The following is an 18,993-nucleotide window of genomic DNA, read 5'->3' as shown; positions in this document are numbered from 1 at the left end:
CATGGCAGTCGCCTCCGTACGAACCCTGGACGCCTGTATGAGAGGACAGAGCTTTGGCCAATAAGCGAGCAGTTCACTCCTCTCCCCTCAACCCGGCAAACAAACAGGTTGTGCCTCTCATATTGGAGACCATGGGTTCGATCCACTGAGCGGCCATCGTCGTCAGGTTTTCCCCTACCATTAAGATATCCAGTTGTTCCAGCTACAAGATTTTTTATCCCTGTACCTTACTCCCATTACCCATCGGTCAAATACAGTGGGATAAGCTGCATAATTGAACACGTTACATATGCAGCAAAAATACTTCCCCATCCTGCCATGGTACGAGAGAAATATATCTCTGAACCAGTACATGGCTGAGAGTAGATCAATAGAAGATATATAGTGTGGACATAATCTGCATCTACTGTATATCTAGTTATATCGCGTTCTTTCAAAAATCGATAGCACACTCTTGCATTCATTAAGACACAATAACGAATAGTATCTCTTTCGTGCAGTACCGGTACGGAAATATAGTTAATTTCAAGTATTAGTAACAAATAAAGTGTCTATAATATTCGTTGCAACGTACAATTCTTAAATTTTTCTTCACATACTTCCTACAACTCCCCTTTAAATTTCACAAAGGCAGCATCATGGTATTTAATAGCTACAATAGAACTTGTGACTGAAATGAAAACTTCTATTTTTTTTCTATAACTGTAGCATGCTGAAGTCGTTCTCCTGAGTGCATGTATATATAGCAGAAGAGTTTTGTGTATACATTGCTCAGATTTTAAAAATAATACTATGTTTGTATCGGTCGTGTCCGCAGTAACAAGGAAATGCATTTCGACAGCTTACTTCTAAAACCTCGTATCTCTCAATGCACTTCCTATCCATTTTCTTCCTTAAGACTGGCCACGGCTCCCAGCCACATATGGATGTACAGTCCATCACAACAATTTTTGTTGTGTTCATTTTCCTGTGGGTGAGTGAAAGGAAAATGAACCTTACATACATTAAACTGTAGGAGTGCTTAAATTCGCCATGAAAAGAAAATCCCTACAATACGGTGTGGTAAGGTCCATTTTCCTTTACATATTAGCATAGGAAAATGAACACTACAAAAAAGGTTCTGATGGATTGCATATAAATATGTGGCTGGGAGGCGTGACCAGTCTTAAGGAATATAATGGGTAGGAAGAACATTGCAACATACGAGGTTTTAGAAGTAAGCCGACGATATGTAATATAACGCGACGCGAAATCATGTCCACCACACGTAAGGCTAAAGAATTTTTCAGTACATTATTTTGAAACTGAAAGAAAAATAAGTGGTAACTTAATATGTCATATTGTAGATATTTGCAGTTTATAACATTAGTTTAAATAGAAAAGGAAAGTACTCAGTATTCACAAATTATTTTAACAAAAATGATGTTGCCTTGCATAATTTTAAAATGTAAATAAATTTTGCCTGCAGGATTTTTGCACTATATTAATGTAGGGGTTTCATTTATTCTGAGCTTTAATACAGTTAATTTTATTTTGAAAGGTATCTATAGGAAAGTCTCGTACTTTACGTAGGTTTAAGAAATGAAATACAACCTGATTTCATGAAGATCACAAAGAATCAATAATATATTTCAATCTCGACACGTGTGCGAATCTACGCCATCCACGGGAAAATTTGGTACAATTTGAACTACAAAATTCTTAAACAAAAATAACACAAAATCTCAGTTCAGTGCCTCGTGAATTAAAATATCTTGATTTTTCTGTAGAAATGATGACTCTAAAAGTCATCATCTGACATATCAGAATTACAGTTAATGCAAACCAAGTTCAATTTGACACCGTGTGCGCATTTTAATTAGTCCCACATCAAACATTGGATAAACTGAATCCTTTATCCACCCACGCTTTTTAAAACATCTCCACCCAATACAAGCAAAATATTTCATCGTCACTTTCATCATTATCATCATCGTCGACATCTGTATATTTTGATGAAATTTCCCTCGCTGACTTTCTAAATTTCCCTTCTGTTGTGGTTTCTTAAAAAGACGTATTTTATTTCCAGTTTTCGTCGCCTAAAAAGCAATACCATGCTTTTCACAATGTTATTCCTGTCCATTATTTTCCTCACGATTGGTCACGCCTTCCAGCCACATGAGGATATGCAGTCCATCAAAACATTTTTCGCTGTGTTCGTTTTCCTATGTTTGTGTATAAAGAAAAATGAACCTTACGTCGTTGGCTTTCTTTTAAAACCTCGTTTGTCCCAATGCTCTTCCTACCCATTATATACCTTAAAACTGGTTTCGCCTCCCTGCCACATATGCAATATGCAGTCCATCACAAAATTGTTCGTTGTGTTCATTTTCCTATGCCAACTTTTAAAGGAAAATTAACCTTAAATACATTATGCTGTAGGAATGGGTAAATTCACCATGCAAACAACATCCCTAAAATATGGTGTGGTAAGGCCCATTTTCCTTTACTTGTTAACATAGGAAAATGAACAGAACGAAAATAATTCTGATGGACTGCATATAAATATGTGGCTGGGATGAGTGACCAGTCTTAAGAATTATAATGGGCAGGAAGAGTATTGGGACATACGTGGTTTTAAAAGAAAGCCATCAATGTATACCGTAGGGATGCGTAAATACGTCATGCAAACATACATCCCTACAGTACTGTATGATAAGTTTTATTTTACTTTAAACGAGAACATAGGAAAGAGAACACCACGAAAATTGTTCTGATCGATTGCATATCCACCCGTGGTTGAAAGTTGTGATCTGTCTTAAGGAACATAAGTGATAAAGGGAGCATTGTGAGATACGAGGTATAGCTTCTTAGGCGACGTTTTGTTCTCGTTTGCTTTAGTATTTTGGCTTTCGCGTGAAGCTTCTTTCACTTGAGTGTCTCTCAGGGTAGCTGTAGTTCTCTTTCTTCTATCATTCCTTGTGTTCTTTCTGGCTGGAGCTTTAGGCATTGGTCGAAAATCTTCAGGTGTGGGGAATACATTTGACAAAGAGCTGTGTTGAGAATGGGAAGAACGAGGATTTTCGGTGACGGTATATGGATCAGTTTGGGCATTTTGAGAAGACGTGGGAAGTTAACGGGAAAGACCAGACTTTTCAGTTCAAGTGGGTTTAATAGATAGTATATCTTTAGGTTTTTGAGGTATATTTGAAAAATAATATCGATGTGCCTAGTTGGCTCATTGAGTCGACGTACCCCGTAGTAACAATGTGCCAACATACCCCGACAAACGTTCTTGAAATAATTGTTCTTTGTTATCTTATTGAACACCAATAACAACCTAAAACAGCTGAGAAGTGCTGATGCAAGTCTTCCCTCCACATAGATACCACCAACCAACTGTATTTTTCACAGGGAAGCAACGATGGCTTACTTTTAAAACCTGAGAGCCTCCTTGGCTCAGGCGGCAGAGTGCCAGCCTCTCACCGCTGGGATCCATGGTTCAAATACCGGTCACTCCATGTGAGATTTGTGGTGGATAAAGCGGAGGCGGTATAGATTTTTCTTCGGGCATTCCGGCTTTCCCTGTCATATTTCATTCCAACAACTCTCTCCAATATCTTTTCATTTCATCTGTCATTTATTAATCATTGCCCCAGGAGAGTGCTACAGGCTTCGGCAGCTGGCACAATTCCTATCCTCGCCGCTAAATAGGGGTTTCATTCATTCCATTCCTGACGCGGTCGAATGACTGTAAACAGGCTGTGGATTTTCATTTTTTCTCTTCTAAAACCTCGTATGTCCCATTGCTCTTCCTACCCATTTTATTCCTTAAGCTTGGTCACGCCTCCCATCCACATATTTGTATGCAGTCCATTAGAATAATTTTGTTGTGTTCATTTTCCTGTGATAATGTGCAAAGGAAAATTTATCTTACAATACCGCATTGTAGGGATGTTGTTTGGATGCCGAATTTATTCACTCCTACAGTATAATGTATTTAAATTTCATATTTCTTTACACGTTAGCATAGGAAAATTATTTAAACAGTTTTATACCAATTTTCATCTTGGAAATAATCCATATAATGAGGTGGCAACTTCTAAGGAATAATCCTTTTAGGTAGAAATCATTTCTTGGTAAAAATTCCGTAATATTTCTACATTTATAATCTACTGTTTATAGATCTGTGTACTGTAGTAAGCCACTTTGTATGGTATACTTTGTCCTGTGAAAACCCATAAATTGGAATTATGAATAAATTAATAAATATCCATGGCCTAGATTGAATACCTTGTATCTCACGAAGTTCTTCCTATCCATAATTTCCCTTAAGACTGGTTACTCCTCCAAGCCACACATGGATATGCAGTCCATGAGAACAATGTTCGTTGTGTTCTTTTTCCTATGCCTATGTGTGAAGGAAAATGAACCTTACCGTACCATACAAAAGGAAAGTATGTTTGCGTGACTATACTATATACTAACTCCCAGAGTATAATTTTTATAAGGTTTATTTTCTTTTACCGTTGAGCATAGGAAAATAAACCCAACGAACATTATTCTGATGGACTGCATACCCAAATGTGGCTGGAAGGCGTGACCAGTATTAAGGGAAATAATGGATAGGAGGAAGTTTGTGAGATACGAGGTATTCAATCTAGGCCATCGATATTACATTTTGTAGATCATTTCAAAATATTTTAAATTGTGTTTTCTTAGTACTGGACAGCCTGAGTGGTAAAATATCCATCCACGTGCACTCTATTTAAGTTAGAATCACAAAATGTTTCTCCTTTGGGGTAATCATGCAAAATTGTGCTCAACTAGGAGTAGGATGGTACAATATTCTCTAACTATGCTTCATGTGGTAAGACATCCCGGCGAACCTCGTGATGAAAGGCCTTGTTGATAGAATATTACAACCTTGATGATCCTTGATCTACCTTATTCTGTTTCTTTTTGGTGTAGTTTCTTCAAATGGTTACATGTCACATCAGAATGGATCGTCTTATTACGTGGGAGTAACTTACAGTTAATCATGACTTTTAGATCCCTCCAAAGGTTCACTACTGAAGACTCTTAGAAGACTGACTCGAGGATGTTTTCCTTACCATACAGTATTGTAGGGATGTTGTTTGCGTAGCGAATTTACACACTCATATAATATAATGTGTTTAAGGTTGATTTTCCTTTACACACCAGCATAGGAAAATGAGCACAACGAAAATTGTTCTGATGGTCTTCATATAAATATATGGCTGGGAGGCGTGACGGGTCTTTAACACATAATGGATAGGATGTACACTGTGATATACGAGGTTTTAAAAGAAAGCCATCGATATTCATTATATCAGGATCGCAGAGTATTCTGAACAAGAAACCGGCACATATGATTTTTACTAGTTTTTATATTAAAAAGTAATTTCATTACTTCAACTAGAGTTATATAGCCTAAATACAACATATACGCATTTACTTTTACCTTCGCTATGAAGTGCACTAAAGAAATCTGTGAAATAAGGGCCATACATCTCTCCAGAAATAGAAGTTGTATTTCTGAATCTTTCTTCTTGTTAACGACGAAACAGACCCATGTCTTTGCAGACGAACCTAACAACGGTTTCAACTCCTATTATATTGTCTGTATAACTGTTTGACCGTGTAACATTACCGACTCCCCTGTATTTTGCACTGCAATTATATTGAGTATTTTACATGCATGTGTAATACACACTCGTGTAGGCTATATAGCACATAGGCCTACAAAACCGTGTGTGAACAGTATCGCACAGGTTCTGGAACTCTTAAACATACTTAAGCGAGCACAAAACATCCATAATTCTACACTATGTGCATTGTATGCACACTATGATGGGATTTTTTGCTAGTGGTTTAACGTCGCACTAACACATTGAAGGTATTCGGCGAAGCAAAGGATGAGAAAGGGCTAGATTTGTGAAGGAAGCCGTCGGGGACTTAAGTGAGGTACAGCCTCAGCATTTCACTAGTGTTAAAATTGGGAAACCAAGTAAACCATCCTCGGGGCTGCCGACACACTATCCTGCAAGTGCAAGCTCACACTATGATTTCCTTCTTAATCGAAAACTTCCTTATGAATTGTGAGTTAAGTTATTCTTAAAGGTTGGCTATTCCAATGACTATTGACTATTCCAAACCTGCTTGCTCTCGGCTCTCTCTCTCTCTGCTGCCCCAATCCTATGGTTTACTTCCATCAGGCCAGTGCATTGATTGTTACGTACAAAAATAACCATCCTTTTACCGCAGCAACAATAGTGATATTAATGGCGCATGGCCTCCGGAGAGGTCTGGGGAAGGTCTTTCTATTTGATGCTCATGGGCCACCTACGCATCTGTGAGGATGGAGACCTACTAATATGAAATTCAGTGTTGAAGACGGAACAAAAACACAGGCCCCGAACCAGATAAATTAACCAATTAATATTAAAATCCTCCATCCATTCGGGAATCGAACTCTGGACAATGCTAACCAATTAGCTACAGAGCCGGAAATAATCACAGCTGCCAAGGTAGTATTCATATCACAGAAAAAAAGCTGTTTTCACGAACAGTTAATCAGTAACTCGGCAACTAACCGAGTATCTTACATATTCCTTGTTTGACCCTTTACAGTCAGGCTTTAAAAAGGGACCCTGCACGGCCACTGTTCTATTGAGGTTACAGATGACATTGGATTTGTGATGAGTGAGTAGAAGGTCACATTACTTGTTATTATTGATTTTAGTAGTTCATTTGACACTGTAAACATAGGCATACTGCTGGCGAAATAAAAAATCCTTCATCTGAATCAAACTCCTTTACAAGTCTTTAGCTCTTACCTCACTACCAGCAGAAAACGAGTAGTTATAGAGAATAAGACATCTCAGTGGGCATGGAAACACACAGCAGTACCACAAAGCTCTGTACTTGGATATTTGATTTTTATTTCGTACATAAACGACATAGCATCTCAATTGCAATATTGCAATCACCATATCGTTGCTCCACCGGCTAATCCTCGTATCTCACAATGTCCTTCCCGTTCATTTATCTCCTTAAGACTGGTTGTGCCTCCCAGCCACGTATGGATATGGAGTCCACCATAACAATTTGTCTTGTGCTCATTTTCGTAAGCCAATATGTAAGCGAAAATGAGCCTTACTGTACCGTACTGTAGGAATGTGTGTTTGCATGACGTACGTACGCACTCCTATAGTATAATGCATTTAAGATTCATTCATATTCATACCCTAGGAGAGGGTAAATATGTAATGCAAACATACATTCCTACAGTATGGTACTGTAAGGTTCATTTTCCATTCAAGATTACGATGATGACCTTCAAATATATTATCGCACAAAACAACTCAGCTAGTGGTCTTCTGTCACTGTACATACAAGAAGTCGCAAGCAGAGCGGCCTTTGGAAAGGATCATATCAGACATTCACTATGCTATGATGGGCAAGAAAAAATCATTAACATACTCTTGCGATAATTAAAACATTTCCTTCAATAGTACAGACCTTCAGGAAAAGATTAACGGCATTTTCGATGTGGAGCTGCTGTCGGGTAATATAAATTAATTGAATTTATTGACTATTAATATGCCACTGATTCTGAAAATACCCGTAATAAAGCACCTAAATGAAATAAGATACAGGTCCAAAACATACTAAGTTATATAACATTGACTAGCGATGAAGACATGGAAGTGGCTCACCTACCAGAAGTTTGTAAATAGACGAGGAAACTAGAGGAAAGTTCATAGATAAGACAAATATGGTTAGATTTGAAAATTTACGTTTACACATTCGTCAAGTTGTTAAGCATACAATGGGACAGACCATGTAGAGCAGAAAAATTGAGTATTATCGTTAGAAGAGGGGGAGATTTTACTGAAACATCCCGTGATCGAGAGGCCTCTGCCCACGTGCCAACAGGTTGACGAAATTGAGGGGGAAGTCATTAACTTGAAAATAAATATTTTACCTTATGCTACTTATTCACGAATAAAATTGCTCACAGGAAGTAATTATATAATTTTCAAGGACAGTATCTATTGTAGCAGGATATATGTTGGTGTTTCATGCTGGGGGCTGTGGACATATTTGACCATCATCTACGTGTGCGTGTGTGCGCGTGTCCAGTCTTTCTGAATAATAATAATAATAATAATAATAATAATAATAATAATAATAATAATAATAATAATAATAATAATAATAATAAAGAATTACTATTATTTGTTTTCCGTCACACTAACTAGTGTTACGGTTTCCGCAGATACCGAAGTTCCAGAAATGTTCTCCTGCAGGTTTTCGTCGTGCTAGTACGTCTACCGCCAGGAGGATGACGTATTTGAGCACCTTCAAATGCCACTTGACTGAACCAGGACCAAAATCGTCACCTCGGGGTAAGAGAGCCACCACCCTACTGTCTGATAAACTGTGAGGATATAGTAGCTGCAGTAGTGGTTGTAACGTAAGTCACTCTTGCCTAGAAATTAGGTACAGCAATTTGTATTAACCTAACGAGGCTCAGTGTCCGTTATAATCCACTCAGCATTCTGCATTGTTTTCTACTTCATCTCAATCGTCAACGTTTGAAAGAGCTTGTACGTGTACATGCACTTCTTTGCTTCTGATTTTGGTAACATAGAGTCGTCTGTAAGAATTTATTAGAAGCTTGAGCATAAATGAACAACAGCTTGCTAAGGTGGCTGAAAATGCTGCAGGCAAGGCGCTCCCATTATCTCGAAGTTTATGAGTAAATACATGTTATATAGTATTATAGAACAAACATTTAACTTAGGTATAGTTGATATATTGTCTAACATATTTATACATGGTTTAAACATTGGAAGACGCCTTTCATTTTACCTTATACGTGGCCACGGAAGGAGAAAATGTAATTAAGTTTTTAACGATAATTCTCCTCACTAATGTGTCCTTTCAGATGATTACATTTGGATAAAGTAACTACCCTCTCTACCTCTGGAGAAAAAAATCAGGTCTGATAGGATCCCTGGAAAGATATCGTCGCTACACCTGCAACACCTCGTATCCCACTATGTCCTTCCTATATATTATTCTCCTTAAGACTGGTCACGCCTCCCAGCCACGTATGAATACGCAGTCCATCAGGACAATGTTCGTAGTGTTTGATTTCCAATGCTGGCGGGTAAAGTAAAATTAACCTTAAATGCATTATACTGTAGGAATGCGTAAATACGTCACGCAAACATACGTCCGCGGCCTAACATAGATGGCGGCTAATATTATAATTTGTATTTACCTCTCTTCGCTATTCGGTTACCAATCCCCGGAAAGGCAAAGCAAGGAAAGACGAAGCAATCCAGGCCATGAAGGCCCTTGGGGGATTGAAAGGCGAAGGCTTCCACTATCCGTGAACTCAGCACTACCCACATCCGTAGTTTGACTGTTAGAGCTATTACCTGTCGTTCTTGGATGCCAGAGTTCGATTCCTGGTATTGACAGAGCTGTATGATTGAAGGAAGGCTGATGCAGCCCACCAGCATAGGGGGTGGCCAGAAAAGAGCTGTATCATCTCGAAGAATACCGGAACACCTCGGTTCTAATTTGTTTGAAGTGGTTAGTTCTATACCTAGCCACCTTTGGCCCCAGGAATTAACCTGTACTCATTATTGGTGTAGGATAAGTGAATCTCATGGCATGCGTCTCTTCAGAGAAAGAGAGATATATCGTAGCTGCTGTGCTAAAAGAACAAATGTGACAAAGCTCTTTTTGTCCATAATTTCCCTTAAGAATGGTCACGCCTCCCAGTCACATATTGATATGCGGTCCATCAGAACAATTTTCGTTGTCATACTCTAGGAGTGGGCAAATATGTCATCCAAACATACATTCCTACAGTACGGTACAGTAAAGTTCAGTTTCCTTTACACACGCGCATAGGAAAATGAACGCAACGAAAATATTGTTCTGATGGACTGCATATCAATATGTAGCTGGGAGGTGCGACCAGTCTTGAAGGATATAATGGATAGCACGAGCATTGTCATATTCGCGGTTTTGGCACAGTAGCGACGATATCGTTTCTAAATTTGCGGCTTTCTGGCGAGGAAAACGAAAGACATCCTTCCGGGTAAACTGAGCACTCCTTTATCACTCGTAAAATCATACAGTCATTGGCTAAATTGTGAACATAGCGCTCTTCTTCTCTATAATGGACGGTACTATCGACCCCGATTAATTTTAAAAATACTAGAAAAGTAATAGCTGAGAATCGAACCGAAGCCAACCGGATGGACATATGCTATGTTAACTCTAGCCCACAACGATTGACCTGAAATAAAGATCTGAAGTACAAAGAATAAGACTACTTTATAGGACAGTTTCTTATTTTGAGAACGACTGCTTTCATCAAGTGAGGTACCGCATGAGAAAATTAATATAGAGTTATGAAGCAGGAGTCCATCTCTCTTGGTTCCCACGGTTAGTAAATGTGTAAATATTAGAGCAGAGGGCGACCTCACACAGGTCAAGACGAAACGAGTTTAGCAGTACCCTGTGTTCTTTGACTTCCAGGAAGTACCTTAGTGGCGTATGAGTATATAAAGTTTGTTTTGTCTGGACCGAAAACATGTCATTAACCTAAACAATTCATAAAACGTAGTGGATATGTCCACGCGAATGGACTGTACCGCCTTCGGAGTGTTACATTTGTCTAGACAAACGGTAGTACATGCGTAGTGTATCCGAATAAAAAGATCGTGCGGGCTGTGGTATTAGGAGGTCCGGCACACAATAAAACGAGCAGGACCACAAACAATACCGAGAGAAGGTGAAGGAATAGCCTCCTAAATTTGTATTTTTCTGACGTGAAGCATCTTTTTTCGGGTGAATGACCTGTAGTTAATTTTTCTATCTCATGAGTAAGAAGTGGTTGGAGGAGAAGCACTGGGATTACAGGCCATCTGCTCCAACAAGAACATCAGTAAAGCATCTGTCCGTAGCTCAGTGCAGACAAAAACTGGCTGTTGGGTGGGAGGAATGGAAAGAAGGCCTAATTGGTTTCTTGAACCGTACCAAGCACTTGGTGAAATAAGCGATTTGAATACACTTCGCCAGTCTATTCCTAGGTCATATGTTAAGTATATGATGTTTAATATCGTATGTATTTGTCAGCTTGGCCGATAAATCATTTGGCTATTTACATTAAATCGTGTTGTCAAGATAAGGAAAGAGAGCCTCAATATTAAACCGGTGGCCTAATTCTTAGGGAAAGTTACAATGCAGTGCTTAAAATATTTCTTTTTGTATTTTTCGATATTCACCTCATAAAATAACACAATTTTCCTATTACGGTAGTGAATATCTAAGATACTTTCACTGAACATGTTTTACGTAACTTTAGTAACGTATACTTAGCAACATACAGCCTACTTCAAAATTACTCCTCTTTTAGAAGTTTGTGTTGAAACCATTAATTTTGCGAAAATGACTATTATGGATCACTGTAGTTTCCGGCAATTTGTAGAGAAATCTTCTTTACTTATGTTCGTAGTTCTGCCATAACAATTATGGCTGCCCAAAGTAGAGACAACCCGGGCCGAGTGAGTCTGAAGGCCGAGCTAAGGACTTCCGTGGCCATGTTGACGGATTCAATCGCAGTTCAGTCCAGTGGTATCTGAACGTGCTCAAATGCTCGAGCTTCATGTTGATAGATTTAATTACACGGAAAGGAACTTCTGCGGTATAAAATTGCGGAAACTCCGCGTTTCCGAAAACCGTAAAAGTAATTAGGGAAGCGTAATATCATAATTATGTAAGTAGCAGAAGTAGTTTGTAATTCGAGGTTTGGTTGTGTCTTTCTTCATAATCACTCACTCTGAGCACAATTCCTGCCATTTAACATTCCTAAAGTAATTTGTACCTACACCACACAAGCTTCTGAACTAATTAAAAGAAACCAAACAAAAACAGAAGCAATGGACAATCTTGTGGCACACAAATACTCATGAGCGTCTTGACCTGTCAAACTATTATTTCCCAGACAGATGACTGGCAGATATGAGCGTATAATAAATAACATGTTTAGATTTTTCGTCCAAATAACTACTTTTTAAGGTTTTGGGAGACATATTGGAGTGTATCGTGGACAGCAATGTGACTTGAACATCCTCGGCTAAGATTTTTTTGTTTTTTTGCTAGTTGCTTTACGTCACACCGACACAGGTAGGTCTTATGGCGAGGAAAGGCCTAGGAGTTAGAAGGAAGTGGCCGTGGCCTTAATTAAGGTACAGCCTCAGCATTTGCCTGGTGTGAAAATGGGAAACCACGGAAAAGTATTCGAACCCACTATCTCTCGGGTGCAAGCTCACAGACGCGCGCGTCCCTAATCGCACGGCCAACTCGCCCGGTTCGACTAAGTTTATGTCAGCTGCTTCTTACATGAGATACCTCCTCAGTTGATCTCAGAAGATGAAATTAGCTCAATTACAGTCCCATGTCTCCTTATTTTATCGCTTTTCGCACGCCTGTGTCGCACATGTGGATTTGGCCCTGTTTTACAGCCGGATGCCTTTCCTAACGCCAACCCTATGTGGAGGGATGTAATCACTATTGTGTACCTCTGTCGTAGTTAGTAGTGTGATATGTTGTTTGAATATGTTGACGACAGTGTTGAAACAATGACAAACACCAGTCACCACGCAAGAAGTATTCATAATACTCTGATAATATCCCCGACCAGGCCGGGAATCGAACCCGGGACCCTCTGAACCGAAGGCCTCAAAGCTGACCCTTCAGTCGGACATTTCCAGCCCCATGTCTAGGATTAAAATTAATGATCGGAATCTGGTCCATTGAGTGGAAGACAGACACCTAGAGGAAAGAAAAGGAATCTAACCCTATGGAACATAACTAAGACCCCTGGACTTCCAAGGCGACTATTAACAAGCCATATCGTCTAGAGGTGGGCTACAGGTGGTCAGCGTAACTACATTTTCAGTCGTATTGTTTGACATTCCTGACCGGTTCTGGTGTCTATCATATCAGACAGCTCATCAGGAGACCTCACAAGGTTGATTGAATCCCATTCCAATCCTGGATCTAGAATCTACAACATTGGACGAGCTGGCAATTGAGTAAGAATGACACAAATTTAAAAAAACCATTGAATAAAGTAATAACAAGAATTTTTCTCTAAGCCGGATTTAGGCATACAACTATAGGATTTTCCTCGAATTGAACATTGCTTAAAGTAAAAGGAATAATATATTTTATTCAAATTATTTAACCAAAAGTCACCTCCGTATATACCATGAAGGCCCTTTGAGGAGTGAAGGGTAAAATCATCTACTACCTAAAACTACTGCACTTATCATAATAATAATAATAATAATAATAATAATAATAATAATACAGCGTATGAAACCGAGCGAGTTGGCCTTGCGGTTAAGGGCGCGCAGCTGTGAGCTTGCATTTGGGAGAGAGTGGGTTCGAACACCAATGTCGGCACACCTAAATATACTTTTCCTAGTTTCCCATTTTCACACCAGATAGATGTTGGGGGTGTACCATAATTAAGGCCACGGCCGTTTCCTTCCCACTCCTATAACATCGTCGCCGTAAGACCTATCTGTGTCGGTGAGACGTAAAACCAATTGCAAAAATAAGTGAAGCGTGTGAAGTCATTGTTAGGCAGGAATGCCTATGGAGTATAAATATTTCCTTTGACGATTCGGCACAGAAGGAAATTGCATGTTACAGTTATAAGAACGTTTAGATGGATATAAAGCGTATGAAGAAGATCGAGAATGGCCATATTGGGGGCACTTTAAAAGTTGGTCAATAGCAAAAGAAGTTCCAGGAAGCACGACTGAAATGGTATGAGCATGTGCTGCAAAGAAAGGAGCAATATATAGGATAAATCACTGTCATCAACCAGTCAAAACTGATTTGCATTTAGGACTATCGTCCAGGTGGCAGATTCCTTACCAATTGTTTACCTGGTGATTTCTTAAATGAAAATGGAAATTTATCGAAAATTTTCCCAATTCCTCTTCCTATAAAAGAACATTTTCCCCAATTTTCCCTCTTGAATTCCAACGTTACATTCACGTTATTATCTTTCCTACCTTTAAAAGATCCACTCAAACTTATACGTCGACTAAAGTCACTCCACGCTATTTTCTCCAACGACAGCTCGGAATATACCGTATAGTCAAGCAGATCGTCTCCTTCCTCCCAAGGATGATAAGGTCGTTGATTGGTCCGTATTGACTAAACTCGTGAAAAGTGCCACGGTTAGTTGTACGGTCCTCCCTGTCAATATTTATTGTAGGTCTACCATTCATAAGTTTACATAATTATTACTCGTTCATGTTTCACGAGATGAACCACTCTCTTCATCAGCAAACATGGCATTTAAAAACTAAATTCCTCATATGCTAAGACCTACTAATACTAACTGGCACTAATAACATAAATATTTCAAATCGTAAAATATTATTTAACACACACACACACACACTAAAAGGGTTTCTGTACAACTAAGTTGAAATTCAAAGGGTAACTTATTCTAAGTAGATCTTATGAGGCAGAGATAAATTTAGTGGAAGATAAAATCGTCTTAGACGGATTTTTAACAGCAAGCAATACCTAGATACTCGGACCTATAATTCTGTTTGTGTATAGGAACCACTCTAAAGACCTTTAATGAATCAAGGACAATGCCTTTTGCCAATGAACAGTTGATAAATTCACATATTGGACCAGAGAGTGCTCGATTACAGAATTTGAGAAGTTTACTGGAAATACCATCGCTAGCAACTGAGCGAGCATGTTTGAGAGAATTGATAATTGCAAACACATCTTCTGGAGAACATGGTTCTAAAAAAAGGGAAATTGGATTGATTGTTGATTGTAGCAGTACGATCAGGATGTGGAAAAAAATTTGAAAATAGTGTGGCAGGGACTGAGATAAAGTAATTATTCATGGCATTGCAAATGCCACTTTTATGTACGAAACATTCATTCTCTAGCTTGATACGAGCAATATCGATTGTTGACTTTGAAGGTTTACCAAGAACTTCATTTATGAGTTGCCAGGTGTGTTTAGTGTTGTGTAGATTGTTTTTAAATTTATTATCATAATACGACTTCTGGAGAGTCCTTTTCAGGGTTGTAACTCTATTGCAGTAACATTTATATTCTACTTTAATTATACCGTCATGTGGGTTTTCTTTCAATTTACTGTAGAGAAGTGATTTATGCCTGCAGAGTGATGCAAGTTCTGGTGTGCACCATGTATTCAGAATGGTGTTTGTATTTCGATGATTACATTTTCTAACTGTTGATGCATAGCCGAAACCACTTTGAATGTATCTGGTTAAAGCAGCATATGAAACACATATGTCCCCGCCATCTACCCACTGGAATTGGTGTTCCTCAAAATATGATCTGGCCATTTCATAATCTATATGTTTAATTGGATGTAGTTTTGGCTCACTGGGAGCATAAATAGATGTTTTAAATATGTAAACTAAAAAGAGCAAGAGATTGTGGTCACTCATGTCATCAATTATATTACCCACAGAGCAGTTATTAAGTTTTATGCTGCATAGAAAGTAGTCAGTTAGTGAATTGTTCGAACTCAGTCTGGTAGGGTATATTGTGTTACAGTTTTTAAGGCCGTAGCTCTGTATGAACACTTTATATTCATTAGATAATACTGCATTTGAGTGTAAATTTATTTTAAAGTCACCAATAAAAATTACATTTATATGATTTATATTGATCAGTATTATTTCTCACATAGCTGTGTCCAGTTTGAAGTGAATGGATTGTAAATAGGCATAATAATATAACTGCACCCTGAATTAGAAATATATAATGATTTTGGATATTATAGATGATATTACATTGCCACGATTTGTTTTTAGCATAAATTCATACTACACCACCCGTGCGTGATTTTTCAGAAGGAATTTTAAATCCATGAAGTGCTTCATAACTTGGGATATTGTAAAAGTTAGACTCATCACCCTCTACAGACAAACATGTTTCGACAACAACCATAAAATCGATATTCTGAATCTTTATGCTATCGGATATCATCTCTAACTTACCATTTAGTAAGGCTTCAAGAATTGAGGTTCATTGTCCTCAAGGATGGAGCAATTGATCCAAGTGGTGTAACCAAGTCACTATATTGAAAGTATGAGGTCCATTGTCGTTCTGTCACTAGCTTGGTTTAAAAGAAGAGGAAGGAAAACAATCATAAATGTAATAAATATAATTTTTTTTTTTGCTAGGGGCTTTACGTCGCACCGACACAGATAGGTCTTATGGCGACGATGGGATGGGAAAGGCCTAGGAGTTGGAAGGAAGCGGCCGTGGCCTTAATTAAGGTACAGCCCCAGCATTTGCCTGGTGTGAAAATGGGAAACCACGGAAAACCATCTTCAGGGCTGCCGATAGTGGGATTCGAACCTACTAAATATAAAACATAAAAGGAAACAAGAGGAGAGTGTGAAGACTGACAGCTCATTTAGGCCTAGATGCTGTGAGCCTAATCAATTTTTCAATATCGTCTTCACATTTTATTGTAATCACTTCAAGAGAGGTGGCAAAGAATTATGTAAGAATCCTCCCTTGTCTCAAAAATGTACGTTCAATTCCCTTTGTCCTACCATCACGAGCCTTTTTGAAGAGAACTTCATTGTAGGGCGTAAGGCGTTCGTTCAAGTATATACTGATTTTTGGACCACGGAGGCCTAGTTGAGAAGAGGATAGTACCTTCTGGAGTCTTTCTGATTACAAAAGGGCACTCTTTTATGCGCGTTGGACAAATCTAACGATTATGGGTTTCACACTGCTTTTGTTGAAAAAAGAAACAATGTGAACAGTGTCGCTGCCGTCTGATGTATTGGTACATCCAGGATATCTCCAAATTTTTTTGACAAGTTCAGTCTAGTTTTCTTCTGAGTTGTATGGAATCCCGGATATTATCATATTACTGGTTCCCGAGTATTGTTTCAGTTCTTCGACGTCACGTTTCAGTTTTGTCACTTCTCCGGAAAGAGTTCAGTTATTTGATTTTAAGTATTGTACTGTGGTGTTCATGCACTATCAGTTGATATTGCATTCTGCCCACCTCAATAGTAAAATCGTCAAATTTGTCACTGATAACCTGGACAGAAATATTTAGTTCTTTATACACTGACTCTAGTTCACCAAGTTTGTTTAATATTACGTTGAACTTTGTGGAAATGAAGTCTTGTAAATTCGAGTCTGGTAGAACGTCAAGCTCTGGTTCGAGTGACGCCGAGTTGCGGGTCAAACATATCCAAAGGCTACCCTTCCTTGGAAGACAAATCAGGCGATTCATTTCATGTTTGTTTCACCTCATGCATTCTTCCTTCAGGTGAAACCACTTAAAGCACTTTACCTTCATATTATTATCTTCAATCAGTCAGTACTGATCTACATTTAGGATCGTCGCCCAGGTGGCAGATTCCATATCTGTTGTTTTCCTAGCCGTTTCTTAAATGATTTCAAAGAAATTGGATATTCATTGAACACATCCTTTGGTAAGTTGTTCCAATCCCTAGCTCCCCTTCCTCTAAACGAATGTTTGCCCCAATTTGTCCTCTTGAATTCCAACTTTATGTACATATTGTGATTTTTCCTACTTTTAAAGACCCTACTCAAACTTATTCGTCTACTAATGTCATTCCAAGCCAACTCTCCACTGACAGCTCGCAACATACCACTTAGACGAGCAGCTTCGTCTTCTTTCTCCAAAGTCTTCCCAGCCCAAACTCTGCAACATTTTTGCAACGCTACTCTTTTTATAGGAAATCACCCAGAACAAATCGAGCTGCTTTTCTTTGTTTTTTTCCAGTTCATGAATAATGTAATCCTTGTGAGGGTCCCATGTACTGGAACCATACTCTAGTTGAGGTCGTACCAGAGACGTATATGCCCTCTCCTTTTCATCCTCACTACAACCCCTAAACACTGTCATAACCATGTGCAAAAATTGCACCCTTTATTTTCAATCCCATTTATGTGATTACCCCAAGGAAGATATTTCCTTATATTAACACATACTTTCAGTGATCCCCAAAAGGAAATTTCACCCCATCAACGCAGTAATTAAAACTGAGAGGACTTTTCCTATTTGTAAAACTCACAACCTGACTTTTAAAACCGTTTATCATCTTACCATTGCCTGCTGTCCATCTCACAACCTTATCGAGGTCACTTTGCAGTTGCTCACTATCTTGTAACTTATTTATTACTATATACAGAATAACATCATCTGGAAAAAGCCTTATCTCTGATTCCACTTCTTTACTCATATCATTTATATTATATAAGAAAACGTAATGGTCAAATAATACTGCCCTTAAATTTCTCAGAGCAATTCACATGCATATGTCCGTATGTTAAAATTTCTGTAATATAATATAATATAATATAATATAATATAATATAATATAATATAATATAATATAATATAATATAATATAATATAATATAATATAATATAATATTTTACTATTTTAACAATTCATGTTTTTTAAGTAAGTATTTATAGATCCTAGAATATGAGGAATTTTGTTTGGAAATGTCAAGTACGCTGATGAAGAGAGTGGGTCATTTCTCGAAACATGCACGAGTAATAATTATGTAAACTTACGAACTGCATAGGCCTAATAAATATTGAGAGGGCGGAACCAACAACAAACCTTGCCATTGTTCAAAAGGTAGGGACAAGAGAAGAGGAAGGCTAAAAAATGAGATGGAATGAATGAGGGTAACAGTTCGAATCTCTCGAGTTTTGAGGCCCTGTTCTATGGAAGAGGCTAATAAGGAGACCTCATTTAAAAACACAGAACTAAGTGGTATAGAGCGGTAAGCCCTATGCCCCTCCATCTTCGCCTTCAGGGTTTAATCGTGCACTCATTTGTGTAGTACATAAGTTCGTTCGGGTTCTCT

The sequence above is a fragment of the Anabrus simplex genome, chromosome 2, assembly GCF_040414725.1.
Source record: "Anabrus simplex isolate iqAnaSimp1 chromosome 2, ASM4041472v1, whole genome shotgun sequence".
In the NCBI taxonomy this organism is placed as follows: domain Eukaryota; kingdom Metazoa; phylum Arthropoda; class Insecta; order Orthoptera; family Tettigoniidae; genus Anabrus; species Anabrus simplex.
Note: the sequence above shows the minus strand (reverse complement) of the source record.